The 26,078-nt window shown below is 43.9% G+C and overlaps 1 protein-coding gene across 4 annotated transcripts in view; it reads left to right on the top strand.

Annotated features, from left to right (window-relative positions):
• Window positions 1-26,078, top strand: part of LOC146857503 (3-galactosyl-N-acetylglucosaminide 4-alpha-L-fucosyltransferase FUT3-like) — a 224,050-nt gene that overhangs the window by 140,115 nt on the left and 57,857 nt on the right. The gene's annotated exons all lie outside the window — the stretch shown is intronic.

Below are 26,078 nucleotides of genomic sequence, written 5' to 3'. Positions count from 1 at the left end.
ACTCGTGATACTCCTTTGTCGGCAATAATAGCTCGAGAACAGTGAAGCAATGCCCTCGAGTGGCCTGAATGCGTAACTGCTGACCCACGGTGGGCTCCGTGCTTTCTGTGTAAACATTTAAACAGATTCAGCATAAACCTTGACCCTCAAGCGCTGCAAGAGCATCGGGACAGCCGTGGAAAGTATTAATTATGGCCAAAGTGCTGGTAACAAACGGCAAAGAAAGACCGAACCAGGGCATAAGATCCCAGTTTCCGAGAGCCAAACAATTATCCTGTACCATTATCAGGGATAGGCCCAGGGATACCCAAGGCAACGCTTCAATTCTGGAATGATGGGCTGTGCAAGAACTGTGCTAAGTCTTCGCCTACCTAAGTCACCCAACAAACCAGTTGTCCCTGGCTAACTTGGTGTCATGGTGTCAGGTTTGGAAAAGCATTTCCCGTGTTCTGTCAACTCCTGTGCTGTTCTGCGCTCACTCTTCCGAGGCCATAAAAGTTGCACAACTTAAACTGCACAGGTTCGCTTGTCTGTCACCCAACCTATACCCCTTTTAAAACATGTGCCCAACTTGCGCCAGTGGTCATGGCTGAAACCCCATAGGACATGGCCGCTACTAGGAGTTGGGAGGTACCTCACTGTGAGGGTCCTGCTTCCGGAGAGGTTAGAACACATGGCCTGCCGCCAGGAGGGTTTCTGTGCTTAATCAGCTGGCCATTAGCCCTTAAAGGAATTCCCCATGAGTTCTGCAGATATTCTGGCCCTAATTCCGACCATGTCTAAATCTTAAACAGATTGGTCAGAGCCCCCCATGTGTCCTGAAGGAGGCAGTGCCTTGCTGTTGCCTGGTATTTGCCGCTATGTTAATGCATCCCTATATATTACAAAAGGAGCACTACACCTCCAACAAGCCCATCTATTGGCTTTGTCAATGCTTGTTAGTTGCATATGATAAATAAGCCACACGTATAGCTTTGGTGCATCGCATATTGAAAGGGCATCCATTTGGGAATGGTGAGACTGATGCGTTTGCGTTTGTAACCTTGGGGGTTCACTCTTCTCAACACATGCAGCAGGGCACCTATCGTAATTACCGCCTGCCCCACTAAGGCATGTGGAGTTCCCTACGATGGTGCATACAATTGTCTCCACACAGGACTAAGCTGCAGCTTCTACACCCTCTCGTCAACCTCTCCCTGGTAATAATTTCCACTGCATGGAGCACAGAAGCCTATGGGCCTCTTATACGGGAATGCTGTAATTACCGCTCCGGACCAACCTGAAAGTGGTGAAGGAAAGGGAATTATCTTTACTCCCCGAGCAATCACCGCGATACATAATTGTGCCTGGAAGCCAAAGGGTTTATCAACTAGTGGCGCGCAGACCCCCTTGCAGCCAGGCACGCGTGAGAATTGCAATCCTGGGCCCCAAAACAAGCTTGTATCGTCCACTGCCAAACTTAGGGCATGCCGCGCAAAGGCCTTGCTGACATGCAGCCACTGATCGGTGGGGTTAAAGCTAGGCTGGCTGACTCAGCCCCTTAGTAGGAGCCGCAATGTGAAAAAGCTGTGGCCATAACCGCACCAACCCGCTCCTCAATGTGACCAACTATCCATACCGCAATCCATTAGAAGGAGAGCAATGAGGACCTTTGGACCTTTTTGTGGAAATGGGGGCGCTACCAATTACAGACGCAAGAGCTTGTGCCGGGAGAAAGCATTCCCCGCGGAGGCGGACGCCATTTTTTGCCCCGCCCGGCCAGAAACAGGAGGCCCCCCCGGCTACGCTGCCAGAGGCCCTAGGTTACCCTCCAAAGCAGAGTTAATATCCCCGGTACAATCATCTACCAAACAACTCCTAGAGGTTAGCAGGTGAATCAAGAGAACAGCTTAAGGAACTGTCCCCATGCTGCCCATATAACATACCCTTGCCTTGCCTACACAGCATTCGTACCAAAATACCTTACCATGAACCTGTATCCACATCGACTTGCGTTCGCCCTTTATCATCAAGCGCTGCCCAAATAAAATTTTGCGCATTGCGGCGAGGAGACCGCCATTGTAAGCAACACAACATATGCTCGGGTAAACAATGTAAAGCGCCTGCTACCCATGCGAGGGTTTTCTGCACAACATTGCGCCGCGGCCCAACCTGTGAGCCCCCTCGTTACCGTGCGCCAGAGGTCCAGAAGCGAGCGGGGATGACCAGGCCAAATGCAGGATGAGTCACAAGCCCCAGAGGGAGGGCCCACCCTGCGCCCGACACCCGAACAGACCGAGGACACCGCTTGCCTTGTTCCCCCCATCAAGCCCGATCCCCTCAAGCTCGATTGGGTGCGGCATAGAAATGTTCTGCCTCGATCTCCAGGGAGTGGGGGCAGGGGGGTCTGTGCTGGTGGAAGGAAGAGTATATTTTAATAAACAAAGGTCCTTGGCATAAGAGGAAATGATACGAATGTTTCAACATAGACTACAATGAGCACTATGGAGGTTCTTCCAATGTCCAGCCGGACAGAGGAATATTTATTCAGGCAAGATAACAGGATGGGCAAAATACAAAGCACAACAAGGATGGCGAACGGCACAGTCCTGTACCGAGCGTTAGAAAAGAAGGTGTAGGGAGTATAGACACAAGAAGGAAAAAGCAGGCAAAAAAGGGAGAGAGAGAGCAAAAGGCGGCTTACATTTACATACTAATACTGTGTAAGCTCAAACCAACAAACAACGCACTCATTTTGTCACAGTGGTTAATTAGTGGTGTTTGTTACAAAGGTCGACGTTTCGATCCCTAGCTCTCAATACTATGGGATCATCATCAGGACTAGAAATTGAACTGTTGCCTGATAGATAGTGTCAAGGAGCCTGGAGAACAGCTCACAGTGGAACTAGTAAGGCTCGGTGGGAGCCAGGGACAACTCGATGGGTGCCTGGGGTACGTTGGAATTCCGCGATGCTGGAAAGAAGGATCTCCGTGTTCGTGTTAAGGGACCGTCGGCGACTGATGAACCAAGCGATCAGAAAGACTGGAGCTTAAGGATACAACCAGGGCGCAGGGGGCCAGAACCAAGTGTTCAAGGGCCTGCGGTGGACAGTCTAGGCAGCGGAAGGGGCTGCCGGGTAGTGCGGGACCGGAGCTCTCAAGGAGTAGCTGGCGGCCGGAGGGAGCAAGAGTCTGCTTCTCTGTTGGGCGTGATAGCCCCTTCCGCTGCCTAGACTGTCCACCGCAGGCCCTTGAACACTTGGTTCTGGCCCCCTGCGCCCTGGTTGTATCCTTAAGCTCCAGTCTTTCTGATCGCTTGGTTCATCAGTCGCCGACGGTCCCTTAACACGAACACGGAGATCCTTCTTTCCAGCATCGCGGAATTCCAACGTACCCCAGGCACCCATCGAGTTGTCCCTGGCTCCCACCGAGCCTTACTAGTTCCACTGTGAGCTGTTCTCCAGGCTCCTTGACACTATCTATCAGGCAACAGTTCAATTTCTAGTCCTGATGATGATCCCATAGTATTGAGAGCTAGGGATCGAAACGTCGACCTTTGTAACAAACACCACTAATTAACCACTGTGACAAAATGAGTGCGTTGTTTGTTGGTTTGAGCTTACACAGTATTAGTATGTAAATGTAAGCCGCCTTTTGCTCTCTCTCTCCCTTTTTTGCCTGCTTTTTCCTTCTTGTGTCTATACTCCCTACACCTTCTTTTCTAACGCTCGGTACAGGACTGTGCCGTTCGCCATCCTTGTTGTGCTTTGTATTTTGCCCATCCTGTTATCTTGCCTGAATAAATATTCCTCTGTCCGGCTGGACATTGGAAGAACCTCCATAGTGCTCATTGTAGTCTATGTTGAAACATTCGTATCATTTCCTCTTATGCCAAGGACCTTTGTTTATTAAAATAAGTTATTACCCGAGGTCCCTAGGCTACCAAAACGGGTTCCCTTGTTCTTTTCTCTACTATGGTGGAAGGAAGAGGACACAACAAACTGCCCAGGCTCCTACCCTCCCGCTCCACCGATGGACCGCGATCTCCTGCCAAATGGCAAAGTTGTTTCCGCCCTGTCCGACCGACTTGCATTTGAGCCGGGCGGCATCTCCCACCACCAATCTACATATGGGCCATGCTTCCCACAGCTCCGAACACTTGGAGACCGGAAGGCCTAACCTGCGGTCCGTCCTCAGTCATGGCCTGCGGGCCCTGGTGGAAGGAGTGTCGGGCAAAACCCGGACCTCCCCTGGCGCCCGGTTGCCCTCGCAAGGCAAATTGGCTGCTGACAAGGCTGCCCCCTTAAGTTGCAGCTCAGGCCTTGGACCCAGTCTCCCCGTGAGCTGACCACGTAGGACCGGAGAGGCCCAGGCTGACCCCCCACAGCCCCAGGTTACAGCTCGGGACTTGAACCCCCTGCCCCCCATTAGCCGACGCCCGTAGGACCGGAGGGGAACTGGCCCTACGCCAGATGCTGGTTGCCCGTCGTGATGGGGGAGAAGCCCACCCACTCCAAGGAGGCCCGGGACACTGTTCTCTTATTTCTGCCCTCCGACCCAATGCCGGGCCACCCCGGGCCGTCCGTGCAGCGTGGGACTATCATTACCCTGGCAAGCTAGGGGCAGGGATCTGCATGGGCCTAAACCCTGTGGCGGGGATGGGGGGGGGGCACTCACCAAGCTCACGACGACAGTGGGGACCAGAACCCAACAGTGCCGCACCCTTGACACAAAGGAGGGTACGCGCAAGCCCTGGCCCACCTCAGCGTCGCGGCCCTCCCGCGGCCCCCTGCTCAGAGAATACGGGAGTCTTTCTGATGTGCCGCAGGGAATTGCTCAAGTACCAAGGGCACAACATACAACCAAAGACCCCGGGTAGGCCCCAGCGTTGCATGTGCACTGGGTGGCCCCCCATCTGCAAACAGAGGCGCTCACCTACAATGCGCAATCACCGCCATCAAGGGAGGGGGCGGCACACTCACCGGAGAATCATCGGGGGTAAAGGATGGCATTCTCAGTAGAGACCCATGCGGGGGACTGTGGAGTCCCGAGGACGAGGGCTCAGCCTGGCAAAGACACGACCCCCAACCAGACTGCCAGGCCACAGCTCTAGCAGGCCGGAATAGCAGAGCCCGCGCCCCCCAGGGCCGCCTAGGACACCAGTGCCCATTGGGACAACCCAGGTTGGGAGGGGGGGTCGGGTAATCTGGACAACTCACTGGCAACATCCTTCAGGGGCCCCGCAGCCCAGTCCCCGGGTCAGCACGAGACTGCGTGTCCGGTGCACGAAAGAGGATGACCAGATGGTGGGGGAGGCCTATATACCCCTCCCCCTGTCCTTGTGCCCAGGAACTGACGCTCACCTAGCGCGCTGCCACAAGGCTGGGGGGACTCCTTCCCTGAGTCCCTGCCACTAAGGGGGTGTGGGGTGCCCCAATGGTACTAGAGGACTGCCCTCTTTAGTGCCCCCCTTGTGGGGGCCTCGGACAGCCGCAAATCCTTGTCTACGGCGGCTTCCCTCCCACTTTTGCGCCCCATCCTCAGGGTCTCAAGTGAATATGCACATGCAGGAGTCACAATCCTCCTAGATTGTGGCTGGCATGTACATCTGACCGGCAGCATCTATCTTTGTCGGTGGCACGGCTCTCCACACTGGCAGGTTCCTCCAGGATGTCCGCGTCAACGCTGAAGGTGGGGCCTTTCCAATAAGGGGCCTGCAGCTGCTCGGTCTCTTTTCCTTGTGGGTGGTCCTCAAGTTATCCAAACAAAGCGTTCAAGCTCCTTTCTCCTCAGCATTGAAGACACCGACCATTGAAGACTTCTCTGACCCTTTTTACTACAGTGTTCTTCTTGGTGTAACCCGATGGCCATACCGTCTGCTGAGAGGAAAAGGCATTTTTAAATGAGTCAAGTCTTGTAAACCTGCCGTCCTGCTTCATAAGACTTACAGGTTGGCTACTTCCAGACCGGGCGTACAAGGCACAAACCCCGGTAATTCTATGGGAGTAGGGGGGTAAAGTGGGTAGTGCAGTATCACACAGGGGTGAGTGGAAATGGAAAGAGCAGAGCAAAAGAGAAACGGAAAACAACAGAGGCTGTACAGACGAAAGGGAAGGGGCTTTTACGGACTTCAACAAGCAAAAACGTTGTTTTTTTTTTACAACAAGAGTGCAAAGATAACAGGATCAGAGTCCAAATGAACCAATGAATGTTACCCAGAAATCACAAAGTGACAGGTATTAAACAATGTTATATTTTGCAACACGTCAGATAAAAACTCAAAGCCTGTTAGTACCTGTTAGAAATGGGGGTCTCTAGTAGGCAGAGGTAGGTACCTTTGCCCAAATAGGGACCCTTCCATCTAGTCAGGGTAAGGAGATACACACTTTAGATAACCCCTGCTCACCCCCTGGGTAGCTTGGCAGGAGCAGACCGGTTTATCCCAAAGGCAATGTGTAAAGTATTTGTACTCAAAACACACAGTAATACAGTGATAACACCACAAATGGACGTCACACCAGTTTAGAAAAATGAAATATCTTTATCTAAACTCAACAAGACCAAAACAACAAAAATCAAACATTCACATTATAAGATTTGACTTTAGGACAGTTATGCAAAAGTAAAGCTTGTAGAAAACAAATGACTCCACCTGGGGCTATTGCGATGTCATGATAGCATAAATCCAAAGTACGGTGCCGACCGTGAGGAGTGTGGCATCGGGCATGGAGTCACACGGACCCCCAAACAAACAGTACCTTGGAAACAAAGTCTATGATGATACACGGAGTCTTGGAGGTGATGCATCTGTGCCACGGTTGAGGCCAGCTTGCTGGCTGCCAAGGGGGAGGCGAGGCGTTGTGTCCAGGAAGAGGCGATGTGTCGAATCCAGGGCATGGGAAGTCTGTTGCATAGGCAGTGAGGCGTCGGTTCCAGTGACGATGCGATGTTGGCAAGTTTGTGGGGTCGCCCTTGGCGGTTATCGGTGCCGTGATAACAGGATGCAGGCGCTGCTGAGTCGGTGTGAGTGCTGGCATCAGGAAATGCCGACAACTGCAGGCGTCCAAGACAGGTTTTCATACTTCTCTTAGGTTTCTTCCAGCTCTTAACAGCAGGAACAACCTCCAAAGGCCCAAAACTGGAAAAGGCACCTCCAAGCAGATCAGAACTCTCAGCAATAGAGTTCAGGGGAGCTGGGCATAAAATCTTTGTGTCCCTGAGACTTCAGAACAGGTGGCCAGCAAACTAACTTTACTACTCCTAAACCGAGAAAAATCCTAACTTTAAGACTTTTGGTATTCACAGAAGGCATTTAACAGTCCTAAAGTTAAGACTACTAACTTCTGTGAATACCGAAATGAGTAAGTGCCTTCTGTGAATACCAAAATGGTAGTAAGTTTCGGATTTTGTCTTAAGTTAGTTCTATGAATCGGGCCCAAAATGTCTTGAAGAGACAGTGCATGTGCTGACTAGCCGGGTCCTAAAAATGAATGTGTCCTTGGGTAATGTATCCAGTGCTCATATAAAGCAATTCAATACCTTTGGGTCGAGTTTACGCTATGAAAAACTAGAAAAGAAAAATGAAATGCCTAGTGATGTGACACTACTCAGTGTGGTCTTCCAACTAAAGCTGTCCCTTTCCCAACATGCACTTTTTACCAAACAGACCATGACCGTGCATGAGCAATTCTGCCTTCTAATGCGCATTAAGAGATCTTTTCATCCTGTATTAAATATGACTTTTTAACAATAATGCTTACCAGGAGTGAGGAATTCCTTGCAAGTGAGAGTCAGCGTGAAATAATGACACATGAGGTAGGCTGGAAACACCAGATTCTCTGAAGCAAATCACAGAATTGTGCATTTAAACATTAATGCATTTTTAATTCAACTTTTATAGAAAACTGAAACCATATTCAGTATCTGCTTCTCCCCTGACTCTATCTTGTACAGTTCTAAATTCCTCCTCACTCTGTATGCCTTTATGTCTCAATAACCACAACCCTCAGTGAGCAGCACTAGTTGAGCAGTGAGAGAAGTGGCAGTTTACTGTACACTTCACCTTCTGAACTAGTCTCCTTCCCCCCCCCACACCCCGGGTGTGGGGCAGGGGAGACTCCTCCATACAGGAGTAAGGACATGTTTGCCTAAGTATGCCAATTAACATAACTCTATATCTATTCAGTAGCAGGGCTAAAAGAATCCAGGATAAAAATAACCAGCACAAAAAACCAAAACAAATTCTATATTTTTCAGCAGCTGATCCCATCATCCTTTAACAGAAGTACAAGTCAACCATGAACAAGGGCAGGTGGCTTCAAATGGGACAGGGAGGGTAGGCGTGGATAAGAAACTGGCTGGGGCAGGGCGGTGGGAGGGAAAAGAAGCAACATGGGCCATGAGGCTTGTGGGGGGTAACAGAAGGAACATAGACTGGGTATGGAAAATCGCCTGAAACACAAACACTTTTATCGAGTGTTTTAACACAAAAAAGTAGCTCCCAAAACTGGAATGGGGGAAGGGCACAAGTAGTTGATCCATGCTTTTGGAGGGCCAACCACAAGAAGAGGACATGATGCAGGCATGTTGTGACAAATGAGAATAAAGCAAATGAGAAAAAAAGCAACTAAGAATGACGCGGAAGCTAACTATTAGTAAGCTATGGGTGGGCTGTAAGCCCAAAATGTGTAAACAAAAAGTCTTGAAGGGACAGCACATTTGGTGTTTAGCTGAGACCTAAAAAACTGAAAAAGCCAGACCTGCAACATTTAAGTCTTCTAAATTGATCCAGATTTTTGAAAATTTGGTTGCTGGTTGAGGGGGGGGAAACTCTACTCAAGCAGCAAATACAGTCTTTCAGGGTGAGACACAAACAACCCCAAATTAATCCGTGCTCAACCCTGTGGTAGCTTGGCCCAAAAGCAGTCAGGCTTAACTTGCAGGCAATGTGTAAAGTATTTATGCAGCACTTCAAACAGCAATAAAGTGAAAATGCAACACAAGAAAAGTCCCACCCCAATTTAGAAAAATAGAGTAAACTTTAGTAGATTATTTGAGACCAAAATCCAGTCAGCAGAACTGGAGAAATGCAACTTCAAGGTTTTAAGTAAACATAGTGCATAGGAGCACAAAGCGCCACTGTGGTTATGTGTTTTCACCCGACTGGGGAAAGTCAAAAGTTCAGGTCAACCGACATGGAGCAGGGACCAAGTTAGGCTAGCCCAACAAAGTAACCTAAATCCTGGTTTGTGGTGCATTGTGAGATCCCACGTTGAGGATGTGTCGTACAACAGCAGAAAAGTCTGCGATGTGGGGTCCTGTGTCATCATTGAGGATGACCTTGATGAGGGTCTTACGATGCAGTCCTGCATTTAAGATGTCATTCACCGGTGGTTTCAAAGAAGCTGCATACTGCGATGTGAGGCATGGGGGGATGCATCGCTCTGTGTGGGTTCCAAAATCGAGCTGTTAGAAGATGCATTGCACTTCATCACTTCTGACCACAGTTATGCTGGTAGAGCACCGTCAGGAACACTTCCAAGAGACCAGGACTGGCCTGGTATGACTTAGGGGCTAGGACTAACAGCAGACAGAGTAAATAGGAGAAAGTTCTGAATGTTTTCACCCACAGAGGTGCTTGGAATTTCCTGCCTCCCAGCCCTGGCCCCAGCTAACAAAAGGCTAGTGTCAAATCCAGCCATGGCCACAGCAGGTAAGATCAGTGGGGCGGTGGGCCAGGTGAGGGGGGATTTCGACGGACGATGAAGAGGGAAAATTAAATAAGTAATTAATTTTCCCTCTTCATCGTCCAGTGAAATCACCCCCCTCATCAGGCCCCATCGCTCTTAACTGCATGGGCTGCTGCTGGTCAAACCATTTGTGAGTGTGCCCAGGCAGAGCCTTTGTGATGTGCAAATGTGGTGGGTGACAGCCCACCCTCCAATCAAGCCAGGGATGGCCCATCCTGCCAACTCTTATTCTCCTCTGTCCCGCTGCCTGGAAGCAATACACAAAGACCAACTGGCAGCTACACCTAGTCACGTGACCCATGATACAGGTTGCAGGCACCAAATGTTTAGGACAAGAAAATGTGCCAACTTTCTAAAAGTGGCATTTTCAGATTTGTGACTTAAAATCAGACTTTACCATTAAAGAGGTTTTTAAATTGCAATTATGTAGTCACCAAACTCGATATTCTAACTGAAAGTTAAATGTAATAAGGTAACCTAATGTTATCCTATGGAATAGGTAGGCCTTGCAGTAGTGAAAAACGAATTTAGGAGTTTTCCATTCCCAGGACATGTAAAACTTAAAAGTACATTGCAGCTTGTCCTTTGGGCTGTATATTTTCCAGGTCAAAGTGGCAGTTTAAACTTTACACACAGGCTGCAATGGTAGGTCTGAGACCTGTCTAAAGGGCTACTTAGGTGAGTAGCACAATCAGTGCTGCAGGCACTCTAGTAGCCTTTAATTTACAGGCCCTGGGTACATGTAGTACCACTTTTCTATTGACTTACAAGTAAATTGAACGTGCCAATTGGGTGTAAGCCAATTTCACCATATGAGAGAGCACAAGCCCTTTAACACTGGTTAGCAGTGATAAAGTGTGCAGAGTCCTAAAGCAAGCAAAAACAAAGTCTGGAAAACCAGGAGGCTGGAAGGCAAAACATTGGGGGAAAACCACATTAAGGATGTCTGGTCCAACACAGATGTTCTATTTTTTTCCTTTATAGTGGGCATCATGGGATCATTCCATTTTATATTTCTTTGCTGGTATTACAACTGTGCAATTATGTTTTTAGCAGTTGATATACTTCAGGGTGCTTAAGTAAAAGTGTAGAACACTAGTACTACAAGCTTTTCTTTAGTAGAGAAGAGAGAAGAAGGCTGGCAAGGATGCTCTACAGGCAGTGAGGCTGCCAATAGTGTTGTGATCTAGGGTTTTGTAAGGCCCAAGCTGACCTTGAGAACATCCTCAACCTGTTTCTTGGTTTTGGGTGAAATCCTTTGCAAAGGAAATTTGTGAACTACCAAGGCTGTTTACATGAACCACACAGTGTTTATGTACATACAGCCTGTGCTGGTAGTTGTGGCATATCAGTGGGAACTTGATCCGCGATTACACTGAGCTGTTTACATATACACTGTGCGCTGATCAGGGAAAAAGATGTGTTTGTTGAGGACATTGGCTTACGCCAGGCTTTCATCAGGAATCTATCGCAACCTTTCCCAGGTGGAGATTCTGTTTCCGGGTAATAGGGCGGGGCAGAAGAGGTCACTCGTCCGAGGGGCACCTGTCAGTGAATATGATGTGTGTGCACACTGGTGTCCCTCACTAATCAGAGCATTGAATGACTTTATGTGGAAGAGGGCGGTGCGGCACAAGCATTTTAATCTGAAATTTTGAAATTATTACTATTTTCAGATTTTTAGATTTAATGTTCTGTCAACTGTGGGTTATCTGGAGAAAACAGTGGACCACAATGGTTGGGGTATTGCCTCCAGACTAGTGCTGCAATTACTGAAACAACCATGGTGGCATGACTTTTCAAAATGAATCTCTGAGCTGGTTTTCAATACGAAATGAGATTAGGGGCGTTGGTGGTCGACTTTATGAGAACTAGGGCACTAGGCAATCATTTTTTTTTGTCATAACCTGTGGCGTTTTGTGAACGTTTGGGTAATGGATGGGTTTGTTTTCTGGGGGGTTTTAGGCATTTTTAGGGCTATTGGTAGAAATCTGGGTCACTGATGACCATATTTGTATTGGACATGGAGCTGATAGCCATCCTCGTGGACATCTGAATATAACCTACAGTGTGCCTTTCATGAATGTATTTGTGGCAATTAGTGAGCGCCTTACTAGGATTACACATCACAAATAAGCCCTCAGTTGCGTTGTGTCCATATTTGGTACATTGTAGAGCACACTGTTTTAGTAACTGTTATACATTTTGACCACTGTTACATATTCTTTCTATCTATTATCTCGTTTATTCATTGGATCACATGACATTATTCACACATGTCCATCTCTGGATACTCCCAGAAAAACTATTCCTATGACCACCTCTGGCCCCCTCCGCCACCCTCCACCTCCCCACTGCTCTCCAACTCCTGATGGATGCATCGATCCAGGAGCTCCTTGGCTCACATATCGTTACTGGAGGCTTTGCAAGAAATGGTTTAATTTAGACCCATCATTTCCCCTAAAGCGCTGTACTCGATGAACAAGTTTTAATGAAACATTTACTTTTCACCCTGCTTCACCTGAAAAGATGAGTCCAGGTTAATCAAGATGGTGCTTGCCAGATGTGAACAGTTTCGTGTGTTTTTTATTTTTGTCTTCGCTTTGTGTTATCTGTAGTCCTATGTTTTTATAGACCAACCACAACTATGCAATGATTTTAAGTAATTGTACAATAAATTCAATATATCTGTGCGCACCAGAAAGCAAAGGAAAAAACATCACAGCATTTCATGACTTTAATAAGCTGCAAATCTAGCCATCAGTAGACAGCTTGCATTACAGAGAAGGATACATCCCTCAATTACAATGTGGTCAAAGAGGGTCTAGTAATGATTTTCCTTCTACTATATCATGTGTATATATATTGATAGAGATCAGGGTATCTAAAATATGCCCACTACCACGGATAGAGTAATCACACAGTTACACGCACATACATTCATCATACGCTAGGGCCCATTTCACTAACACACGCTCAAATACTCTACCAGCAATAAACCTGTGGGAAGAAAACACCTAAACACCCTGCATCAATATCAGGTCGATCAGATCTGGTTTTGTGACTGTCCTAATCAATAACATAATCTACACAACACATACAATAATGATCAGAAATATAAACCCAGCAATTGACAAGAAAGAAAATTCAACACCATGTTTTAAAATTATATTGCTTTATCTAAAATTAGTCAAAGTAAAATCAATCAGAATAAATCATTTCTCATAGTTACCTATTCTAACTAAGTGTCAGAACGGGTCAGGACAAGTCTCTCGGTAAAGTCTCTCAAGACGAAGTCCTCAGCACAGTCCTCAGCAACGCAGCTTCACGCAGCAAAGGTAAAACGGCAAGTGGCAAAAGGGTGGCAAAAGAGTGGGGAGATCCCTCCCTAAGCTAACAGTTTTTATAGTGAAAAATACAATGGAAAGACTCATCAAGTTTGAAAAAAAACACTGAATCACTGAGCAGAGCGAGAAGGAAAGGATGCAACATTGCAACATTTATGAACCTCCGCTCAGAAAAAATACACATAGCGAAGACTACGGAACAGGAACCAAGAAAATAAAACATGTAACACATTTAATCCGGCTTCTCCTCGGCCATCGAGCCACAGTTCAGAGTTTTCCTCTACAGCTCCTTTGTCTTTCGAGATTGCCAAGGACACTTTCACTTTTCTTGGAGAACACCCAAAGCTGCTGTCGACTTCATGGAAAGTTTCATAAAAGGACCATGGTCAGTCACCCTCAAGACTATTTCCAGCAGGGGTCTCCCTCGTCACGTCTTTCACATATTCACTCGAGGCCAGGCTTCAAAATTAGCCATCATGGATTAGGCCTCCATAGGCCACAATAGACCATCTCAATTAAAAGAAATAAAAACAACGTTACTACAGCATAATGATTAAACAGTGTTAACCCCACTAATACCCTTATGTGTATGCATTTATCTAGCTTTTGCAACATAAAAAAGCATTAATTCAGACAGCGTTTTGTGCTTAAAATAAACAGCACACAGCAACGTTTAAACATGAAAACTTGCACGTTATTCTTTAGAAAACAAAAACAGCACACACATGCTAACCCTCGTGTAACTTTCTCTTATGTTAAGACAAACGAATTGATTAATGAATACACACTTGCACAAGACAAATAATTAATTTGTTATTTATTAATATTTAATAAAACGCATAGACATACTAGAGCTTCAAAAGCCCCTGAAGTTTCATAAATGAAAACTCTGCTCCAGCAATCCCCCCTTTGGTGATTTTATCACCAAATAAACCCAAAAAAAAAAATTAGTGAAAATTTAGTCCCATTTTAGGAGAAATCAGAAATGTCTTTTCCCCTTACACAACATTAAACACCAGTCACTCTTTCATCATCTCTCTTTGTCTCTAAATAAACACTCTCCCTCAATTCTTCTAGTTCAATTTCTTGAGGTTCTCTTTTCAACTTCTTATTTTTCTTTTCCTTATTCAATTTCTTTTTCCCTCCCCTGTTTTTACAACACACACACACCAATCTTATTATTAATAAAGCCACAATTATACAAAACAAGGGAAACAATATTCTACCTATAATAGTACTACCTATTTTTGCAATAAAATCCTTAACAGCTATCATTTTATTAGCTATTTTAGTCCACAAACTCCCAGCTTCAAGTGGTACTAATTCTTCATGTAAATCAGTAATATTTTTGATATAGACCTTCAGGTCTTTACTTTCGTCAGGAATGTAAGTGCAACAATGTTGAACTTTCAATATTCCACAAACTCCACCCTCCTTGGCCAATAGAATATCAAGGGCAAGTCGATTTTGCATAGACATGGCACGTACGGCACTTAATTCCGTATTCACCAAAAGAAACCCTCCTGCGGTATTTGTCGATAAGCGATCAACCACTGTGGACAGTTTCTGAATTCCATAAGCATTTAAAGAAATTCCCACTGCTGGAATCAAAACCCCAAAAATATCACCCACAATTTCAGACCAAGTTTCTCTCTTAAAACGTGTTAATAAGTTAATATCTTCTACATCTCTTATTTTATCTGTATGAAAAATCTTAGGAAAAACCAGGCCCACATAACACGTGCCATACCAATGGTCAGGCAACTTGTAATAAGCCTTGTTCCCACAAACATAGTACACTCCTGGAAAAATCGTATCTTCTCCACCTCTGAAACCCCAACCTGTCGCAATGAAGTATGTATCATGGCACTCACTAGTTCCCACAAAATATGTATCATATTGGGATTTCCTTCTGGTAATGCAAAGTTTACCCTTCTGCGGCGCATCTAGAGCTAAAGTTGGACTAGCCCCATTCTTCAATTCTTTTCCCATCTCAATGTCCCAAATTGTTTCACTCTCTTCATATTTTCCCCCTTTCTCATGCATGTTCACTCTCCTTTCTTCTACCATATCCAGGAAAGCTCTCTCCTCTTCTTTCAAACTGCAAGTTAAATTATTCTTAAAAATGTAATCTAATGTTAATCCTTTTTCTTCAATAAAAATCTCACCAAACTTGTTAGCTTCTTTAGCTGGATTCAGCTCTTTGTTCATTGGCAAGTGCCCAAAAATACTATCTCTGTTAGACATCTTATAATCTACTTTCCCTAACAAATAAAAAACACTACTTAAAATACTACAAGAAATACCATATGTAGCTGGTAAATGGTGATAAGTAACACCCTCTGAGACAGATGCAGGTAATTGCATACAGACGTAGCAATCCCTTACTTCCATTGTCTTCACATATTCATATAACAGTTTAGAAAAAACATTACTAGAAAAATTATTAATTGACCTATCTTTGTGTATGTAACTACTACTTCTAATTGGAACTACTTCTTGTGAATTCTTCTCTACATTTGTCACATTCTCTATATTCATTCCAAACTCTACTCTAAAAGTAACTAATAAAACTAAAACACCCCATAGAAGCATTAATAATCCAGTACAACAGCAGCACATCCTACACCACCTCTTAAAGAAGGCACATCTATTACTATTATTCTCTATGTTAGCCATTTTAGTTTAGCCTCTACTACTCCACTACTGTTTGAACTTCTTCAATTCTTCAGCAATTCTTCAGCTTTCAGTTTATCCAAATGATCTTTTCGTTCACTTGATCCAAGTGAATCCTTCTTTCACTCAGTTTGGATACTTGTCATTCTTCACTTCAATTTCTTCAACATCAAATTGTATCAGATCTCCAACGTCAATATCCTCAGTACTCGACTCTTCTCCAATGTCAGTCAAGAGTACTTTCAGAATTTCACCAGTATCTTCCTCAACCACTTCTCTCAAGACCACTTCCGGATTATCTCGAGTCACTGTTTCTTCTTTTCCTCCTTCAGACAGTGCCACATAAGACCATTCCGGCGATCTGTACTTTTGGTTGGGTCTTCTTACTCTTTTTATTTCCACTGGTTCGTTTGACTCCTTTGATTCTTCTCCTTCAGCTTTTGAACTTTGACTCGAAACTTCATTCACTTGTTCAGCTTTCGATGAATTTGCTCTTATTACTCTGTATCTCAGCCTCTTAACTCTGTTGTTAGGCCAACGGTCTCCTCTTAACACCTTTTTCGGCTTTATTTCTTTATTACTCCTTTCTCCAATCCAAGTTCTCTTTCTCAGAACTCGACCCTCTGTTTGTTCATCTTCATCATCTGTTTCAAGTGCCTCTTGTTTCCGTTTTCCAGCAGTTTTCTTCTTCTCCACAGATTTTTTCACCACTGTTTGAGACTTCCCTACTCCTGTCCCTCCTCGGGTCTCCGACACGCAATCTTCTTGCTGTCTACTTGTCCCTTCACCTAGCTCCTCATGAATGTTCCCTACACCTCCTCGAGGGTCTTCCGCAATCTGTCCCTCTCTATCTTCTTCTGACCCTACTTCTTCAAGTATAATCTCAAGTGGTTCTTCAATCTCCTCCTCTTCTGATTCAGGAGTAATCTCTGTGTGATTTCTTTTTTCTTTTCTTTTTCCTTCACTGCTGTTTGAAACTTCAGGCTCTCTTACAGAATCTGATCTTTTCTCTGATACTCGCAGTGATTCTCTTGAAGCTCTCTCTGCTTCTTTTCTCACTGATTCCGTATCATCAGTATCTTCATCATCACTGGAATCTGACTCTTCAAAATACTCTTTACCAGTCCCTTCTTTCGGGTTTGGAACTCTCAGAGTATGACTTGCATGTACCCAGTGCTTCACTCCAGCACACTTTACTGCAGTCGTCGTAGTCAGAATAACTTGTCTCGGCCTTCCCCACCTTGGAATCAAGCAATTTCTTCTTCTGTGCACCTTAATCCTCACCCAGTCTCCTGGACTCAGATCATGGGCTTGCTTCTTCTCAAGTGTGGTAGCTTCTTCTCCAACCTGGTGAAACACAAAATGAACTGCGTCAGCCAGGCCTTTACAGTAATCCAAAATCATGTCATCAGTTATTGTCACCAACTTATTGACAGGCACGAATGCATGGCGCATAGCACGTCCCATGATTATCTCGTGCGGACTCAAACCAGTAGTTCTATCTGGAGTAGATCTCATTGTCATCAGAACTAGAGGCAAAACATCTGGCCATTTCATGCCAGTGGCTAAGCACATCTTTCCAATCCTATTCTTGATTGTGCCATTAATCTGCTCAACCACACCAGAAGCCTCTGGTCGGTATGCACAATGTAGCTTCTGCTGAATTTTCAATGCTTCACAAATCAAACCCATGAGCTTATTCTGAAAGTGTCTACCTCTATCAGACTCAACTGTAACTGGAAACCCGTATCTAGGAATCAACTCCCTCAACAGTAACTTTGCCACTGTTAATCCATCATTTCTTCTAGTCAGGTAAGCTTCCACCCACCTTGAAAACAAACAGACTACCACTAGAACATACCTTAGTCTGTTCACTTGGGGCATCTCAATGAAATCAATCTGCATTCTTGTAAAAGGACCTCCTTCTCTGCCTATTGTTCCCAGACTCACCACTGTCTTTTTCCCAGTGTTAAATTACTGACAAACTAAACACCTCTGACAGATACTCTCTGCAATTGTCCTGAACTTTGCATTGTACCAGGTCTGTTTAAACGACCTAACCATCGCGTCTCTCCCCAAATGTCCCTGGCCATGATACATCCTTGCCATTGACGACAAGATTGAGTTAGGCATCACTGGTCTGCCATCTCTGTAGACCCAAACATGGTCTGTTTCTCTTGGAGCACATCCTGCCTTAATCCAATCTTGTTTCTCTTCAACTCCTGCCTCATCTTGTAACTGTTTCACTTCATCCCAGGTCTCTAGGACATTAGTAAACATCACAGAAAGAAAAGACATTTCCCTCTCTCTTTCCCTGTTAATAGACTGATTGGTCTTGGCACAGTACTGCGCAACATCATTGGCGTACCTGTTACCAATCGTTATAAAATCCTCCCCTGGACCATGGGCAGCACATTTTACAACTGCTAACTCCTTAGGCAGCTGTATTGCCTCAAGCAATTTTCCAATCATTTCAGCATTCTTTATCGGAGTTCCACTCGATGTCAAGAAACCTCTTTGTAGCCAAAGTTGGCCAAAATCATGCACCACTCCAAATCCATACTGACTATCAGTCAACACAGTCGTCCTCAAATCTTTCCCAATCTCACAAGCTTTTGTCAATGCTATTAATTCAGCAACTTGCGCAGATTTCACTCCTTTCAATGGTGATGCTTCCATGACCTCTGAAACTTTGCACACCGCATATGCTGCACATAGCACACCATCATCATTCCTCAAGCATGATCCATCCACAAACAACACATAGTCATTCTCAGGTAAGGGAATATCCCTTATGTCTGGTCTCGGTTTTGTACAGTACTCAAGCACATCCAAACAATCATGATCATCTTCCATCTTTATACCCACATTTTCAATATCCGGCAAGAGTGTCGCTGGATTCACATTCACACATCTCTCAAGAGTCACATTTGATGCACCCAGAATCACTTTTTCATATTTAGTCAACCGACTATGTGACATGTACTGAGTTCTGCTTCTTGTCAAAAGAATTGCCACATTGTGAGGTACGAATACCCTTACAGGATATCCCATTATGATTCCCTCACTCTGTTCCAGGCTCCTGCATGTTGCAGCCACAGATTTCAGACAACCTGGTAAACCCACAGCTACAGGGTCAAGTGTTGATGAGAAGTACGCAATAGGCCTTCTCAATTGTCCATGTTTCTGGATTAACACTGAAAGTGCACATCCATTTCTCTCACTGCAGTACAGCTCAAATTCTTTCTCATAGTCAGGCATACCCAAAGCTGGAGCCTCACACATTTTACTTTTGAGCTCTTCAAATGCTGCCAATTGTTCTGCATCCAGATCTAATGGATCTGTCATTTCACTTTTCGTCAGCTTAATCAGTGGCTTTGCTATCAGAGAAAAATTAATTATCCACTGACGACAATAACCCACCATACCCAGGAACATTCTCACTTCTCTCTGGGTTTTTGGAGCTTTCATTTCTCTGATTATTCTGATCCTGTCAGTAGTCACTTTTCTCAGACCTTTTTCAATATTGTGTCCAAGATAATGAACCTCTTTCTTGCAAAATTGCAATTTGGCTGGAGATACCTTTAACCCTCCATCTGCCAGATGATTCAGTAAAGCTATGGTATCCACTTCACAAGCTTCACGTGTCTTTGATGCCACCAGTAGGTCATCAATGTACTGCACTAACACTGAGTTTTCAGGCATAATCAAACTCTCCAACGATTTCTTCAATAACTGATTGAATATTGAAGGACTCTCTGTATACCCCTGTGGGATTCGACACCATGCTAAGATACGCTGGCCAAACCTAAATGCAAAAATCGGCTGGCTGTCATGATGCAATGGAATTGAAAAGAACGCATGACACAAATCAATCACTGTATACCACTCAGCATCATGTGGAATTTGATACAGAATCACTGATGGATTTGGCACAATAGGACAACATGCCACCACAATTTGATTAACTTTTCTCAAATCCTGTACGATCCTAAATTTGCCATTGGGCTTTTTCAGTCCCATTATCGGTGAATTACACGGACTACTCAATAGTTCTCTTAGAACTCCCTGCTGAATCATTTTCTCAATTATAGGAGTTATCCCTTCAATTATTTCTGGTGTCATTTTGTACTGAGGAATGTTAGGATATGTAATTCCCTCTTTCACTGCAATTTTCACTGGATCTACATTATTCATCAATCCCACATCCTCTCCTGTAAAATCCCAAACTGCTCTTTTCACAGTGTCTCTCAGCTCTTGAGGCAAATCCTCCGGATTAAACACAGCAAATGCACCAATTAACTCACTTTCTCTATTTTCTAGAGTCATTCGGTAAAAAACATCATCATCTGGTGTCTCAAAAGCTATTCCATCTGGTGTACAAAAAATTGTGCAATTCATTTTACACAATAAATCCCTACCTAACAGGTTCACTGGACTCGTGTCACAGACAATAAATCTGTGCATGTCTGAAAATTTCCCTATCTGTACTCTTACTGGTTCAGTAAGACGTGTTCTGATTTGTGTATTGGCTACACCAACTACTTGGATTGCTTCATCCGAGAGAGGAAGATTTCCAACATCTGTTGACCTGACAGTTGATCTTGTCGCACCTGTGTCTACCAAAAAAGTAACACTCTCCTCATTTATTTTCCCATCCACAAATGGTCCTGCCTGGTCTATTTCTAGAGTTGCACCAAGTATGCACTCTTCCTCCTCTCTTCGGCACCATCAATAATCACCCTCAGATTCACTCCCTTCACTCTTTAACAAGTACTGCTGTACTTTGTTAGAACGTCTTGGTTTATTTACCTGCTCATCATTGTAGAATCCTGAATCCTGATTATACTTTTGTACCCCTCTATTCTGCGGCAAGGGCGGCTTTGGCTCTTGACTCTGCTGTCTCACAACTTTCTGTTGTTGCTGTTGATTATTTCCTTCGTTCTGGTTCTGCACCTGTTGATTTAAAGGTTTACTCTCATTACTCACTAATGGTGGATTAGGACATTCAGATCTCCAATGTCCCAGTTGGCCACAGTTGTGACAAGGGAACTTTTTCTTCGCTTCCTCAAGACTTCCTTTCCCTTTTCCTGCATATCTGGGTCTATTTCCTGTATTATTTCCTGGATTATTCGCCTGTTCCACTAACTGTGCTTCCTGTCTTTCTGCAACTTTCACTTGTGCCCACATTGCTTTCTCTTTCAGCTTTCTTTGTTTTGCTTCAATTTCATCACTGAAGTATTTTGCATGTCTCAGAATCTCATCTACTTTCTTACTCTGCCAATCCACTGTGTGTTCACGAATTCTCTCACCAATTTCAGGTCTTGAACCATATACAAATCTGTATACAAAGTGACTCAAATCTTTGTCACCCAGGTGTTCATCTCCACTGAATTGTTTAAAAGCCAGTATCAGCCTCTCGTAAAAAGCATGAACTGATTCTTTTGCTTCCTGTTGTGTTCGATCTATCTTAACCCAGTCTGTCTCTTTTGGAGGAACTTTACTCTTCAGGTATACCATCACCTGATCATACTTCCTCATTACTTCTGGATCTGGTGCCCCTGTTCTTGAATCTCTTGGATATTCCTCAGTAGGCCAACTCACAACTATTTTACACTCAGTCCACAAGTCTGCTGGAACAATTATATCAAACAGACTATTCAGGTCAACCCACAGCACTTTTGACAATTTCACAAACCTGTCTACCTGCCTATACCACTCGACGGGCTTTTCTCTCAATCGAGGGAAATCATTCGTAAATGATAAAATATCTTGTCTGGTCCATGGAACATGTACATATCCTCCTCCAGGTATTTCTCTCATAGGATAATTATCCACTGGTTTCTCTTTTTCTCTCACTGGAAATGCCGAATAAGTTGTTCTATCTACAGATTCCTCTCTTTTCTTATACCACCTATCCTTCCACTTTTCAACATCACCCCATCTTCGCAATAATGCCACCATTTCTTTAATCTGTCCTGTTCTACCAGAAGCATTCAAATTTTCAATGTCCTTCTCTGTAAAATCCATCCTGTAAGTTCTCTGTAAAGCTTTCACTTTATCAATGTCAACTCCTTGTTCATTTGCTATTGCTCTTAGCCTGTCATGTGTATTCCTTGCTCTCCAGGTAACACTTTTACACATAAACAACAGCTCACCATCATGATGACTCTTCAGGATTTCTGTTGGAACTGTTCCTGTCACAAGCTCTTCTAATTCTATACGTAACCTAGCCACATCAATAACTTGTGAATCCTTTTCCTTTTTCTGAAGAACCTTCATCCAATCATTCAAATCATCAACTGTTATTTCAGCAGTTTTTCTCACTGGAACCACTCTTTTCTGCGGTTCTAAAATTGGCATCCCTGAACAACCAGGTTCACTAGTATCCAATAGTTCACTACATGTGTCATGTCTTGTTTGTCTCAGGTCACTTCTTTCTGCTCTTTTATCTGAATCTCCTGAAGGACCAACTGTATTTGTCAGATTATTCCCAACATATGGAATCACTAGTCCATTCTCACCTGCTCTCTGTTTGTCAAACACAGGCATAACTGGACCTATTGTTACAGGCACCGTAACAGCTTCCAGATTCTTCGTTAACTCCCTAATTTTCTCAGTCAGTTCTGTTGTCGTTTTTGCTAATTTTCTAGCATTTTCCTCACTACTTCGCTTTTCTCTCTCCCTGAAAGAACTATTACTTCTTGATTCAGGTGTCACTTTTTCTTTCTCAATAATACAGACTGTATCTCTTATCGGAGAAACAACTGGTGTACTCTCATCTGGTTCTGGTCTATATGGAGGTGGTCTCTTGTAAATCATGTCATTTAAGACCTCATCATCATACTCATTAACTCCAACTGCTCCCTCTTCAATTGTTCTCATAGGATATAATCCCTCTGACATATTAACATCTCGCCATCTTTTCATCCGATCATGATGTGTTTCACGATCATGTCTCCTCCCAAACATGTTCCTGTAATACCCTCCAGATCTTTGCTTTTCTCGCTCATGAACTTCCTCTTCCCATTCCACTAAAGCCTCGAACTGCGTAGGTCTCGGCTTCGGGTCCAAACGTACCATCTTTTCCCGTAAATTTCTCAACACGGCCAAATTAAATGAACCATGTTCTGGAAATGCTAAAACACCATCTTCTTTAGTATACCTAACCCAATTCTGCAACCATATACAGGTATGTAATCCATATTTCGCAACCATGAAGGATGCAGGTGTTTTCGCTGGAGGTAGCAACTCACCCTCTCTCGTTTTAACCTCTTTATCTTTGGTAAACCACTTTTTAACTTTCCCAAAGAACGTTTTTTTCTTTTTCTCCTCTTGATAATACATTTTAGCGCTTACTAAACTCTCTACTCTCTCCGTATTATAAATATACAATACGAGGTTAGGTTGAAAAGCTCGATTCCCGCTAACGCACCAATCCTGGAGCGTCTACGTCACTAAACAGCTCTTCCAATCCCTGCGCGACTCACACCAACGCACCAATCCTAGCGCGAACCCTATTCTGGTCCACTATCCAATCAGAGCGCGGACTTTCTGACGTCAACAGTCGCTGCAGTTTGTCTCTGTCTTCTGTCTCTCGTCTACCCCTCCTTTACAAAATCTCTCAGTAGACTTCGTGTCAAAATTTCTACAAAATCTATTAGTTACAACATAAAAACATCTCCATTGTCTGCTTCGCTAACCACAGAATAGGAAAAGAGAGTCTATTTTTCAAGAGTCAACAAACTTTCATACATCTCATAACTGTTTCCTCTAGGACTTATCCAAAGAGTCTTACAATCAATAAATGTATATACATTCACGCACATTCATGCAAGGAAAAAATATAGTACATGCACACAGAATCCTGTTTTCGAGAACAGCGCACAATCTGCTCCACTATAGAATTATAACACACATTAACTAAGCAACTTCGCCCAGTTCCTCAAACAAGCTCAGAGAATACCTATTACTCCTCCCGCAATAAGCTTTAACGGAAATCCTCTACGGATCCCTGGGACTTAAGACCAGAGTTTCAAAGATAACCTTCACTACGATACACACTCCTTACATACCAGAAATATATCTAATAGTAACATACGACGATGTCACTGATTCCGAACCCAGACAATGTGAACGCGCAACTTCAATTGTCACACGTTATTCCTTACAATCCCGTCTTTCCCGAGAGCAGCATATATTCCCTCTGCCCTACTACGGAACTGCTACAACAGCTTCCAAGTTCCAGAAGCACTACATATAACTCAACATGACGACTTCAACATATAGTATTAGTCCATATACCAATATCAACAAAATAAAATCAATAATCAATAAGCCAATATACAAGCAATCTTATCAGATCAAGACAACCATCTAAACCATCCTCTGCTACCAGGAAATTGATAGAGATCAGGGTATCTAAAATATGCCCACTACCACGGATAGAGTAATCACACAGTTACACGCACATACATTCATCATACGCTAGGGCCCATTTCACTAACACACGCTCAAATACTCTACCAGCAATAAACCTGTGGGAAGAAAACACCTAAACACCCTGCATCAATATCAGGTCGATCAGATCTGGTTTTGTGACTGTCCTAATCAATAACATAATCTACACAACACATACAATAATGATCAGAAATATAAACCCAGCAATTGACAAGAAAGAAAATTCAACACCATGTTTTAAAATTATATTGCTTTATCTAAAATTAGTCAAAGTAAAATCAATCAGAATAAATCATTTCTCATAGTTACCTATTCTAACTAAGTGTCAGAACGGGTCAGGACAAGTCTCTCGGTAAAGTCTCTCAAGACGAAGTCCTCAGCACAGTCCTCAGCAACGCAGCTTCACGCAGCAAAGGTAAAACGGCAAGTGGCAAAAGGGTGGCAAAAGAGTGGGGAGATCCCTCCCTAAGCTAACAGTTTTTATAGTGAAAAATACAATGGAAAGACTCATCAAGTTTGAAAAAAAACACTGAATCACTGAGCAGAGCGAGAAGGAAAGGATGCAACATTGCAACATTTATGAACCTCCGCTCAGAAAAAATACACATAGCGAAGACTACGGAACAGGAACCAAGAAAATAAAACATGTAACACATTTAATCCGGCTTCTCCTCGGCCATCGAGCCACAGTTCAGAGTTTTCCTCTACAGCTCCTTTGTCTTTCGAGATTGCCAAGGACACTTTCACTTTTCTTGGAGAACACCCAAAGCTGCTGTCGACTTCATGGAAAGTTTCATAAAAGGACCATGGTCAGTCACCCTCAAGACTATTTCCAGCAGGGGTCTCCCTCGTCACGTCTTTCACATATTCACTCGAGGCCAGGCTTCAAAATTAGCCATCATGGATTAGGCCTCCATAGGCCACAATAGACCATCTCAATTAAAAGAAATAAAAACAACGTTACTACAGCATAATGATTAAACAGTGTTAACCCCACTAATACCCTTATGTGTATGCATTTATCTAGCTTTTGCAACATAAAAAAGCATTAATTCAGACAGCGTTTTGTGCTTAAAATAAACAGCACACAGCAACGTTTAAACATGAAAACTTGCACGTTATTCTTTAGAAAACAAAAACAGCACACACATGCTAACCCTCGTGTAACTTTCTCTTATGTTAAGACAAACTAATTGATTAATGAATACACACTTGCACAAGACAAATAATTAATTTGTTATTTATTAATATTTAATAAAACGCATAGACATACTAGAGCTTCAAAAGCCCCTGAAGTTTCATAAATGAAAACTCTGCTCCAGCAATATCAACAAATTTGATAGGAAGGAGGAAGGCGACGGCTGCAGTATAAGACAGAGGTCCTCAAACTGGAGGGGGGGCAATGATCTCATAGGTGGGCGCCAGTCTCTGGCAAAGAGAAGTAGCATGATTTGTTTTAAGTGTTAAAAACATGAGCGGCAGTAAGCCACCTTGTAATGGGCCATCCCTAACAACTTTTGGCATTTATATCCTGACTGGGAGTATGTGTAACAAGCATTTGCAATGCACTAGGTCTCGCAATTGCAAGATTTCGAGCTATTGGCATTGGTTAAAAAAACCAGGATTAAAAAAAGACATTGTCATTTATAATACCAATAGGTCAAAGTTTCTAAAATGCGAGACCTATTGCATTGCAAATGCCTGTTACTCTGGAGTATTGGCGACACTGTCCGTGCTTCAACTGTAGAGTCAGAGTCTAGTCCATGAAGGGATATGTTTTACAAAAATTGCTGGCCAGAGAAGGGAGTTCATATCGATGAGGAAGGCTTCTAATGTTAGGCATTGCCTTTAGTGGTTTGTAAAGCAT

The sequence above is a fragment of the Triturus cristatus genome, chromosome 3_2 (genome assembly GCF_964204655.1).
Source record: "Triturus cristatus chromosome 3_2, aTriCri1.1, whole genome shotgun sequence".
NCBI lineage: Eukaryota > Metazoa > Chordata > Amphibia > Caudata > Salamandridae > Triturus > Triturus cristatus.
Note: the sequence above shows the minus strand (reverse complement) of the source record. Positions and strands in the feature narration are given on the sequence as shown.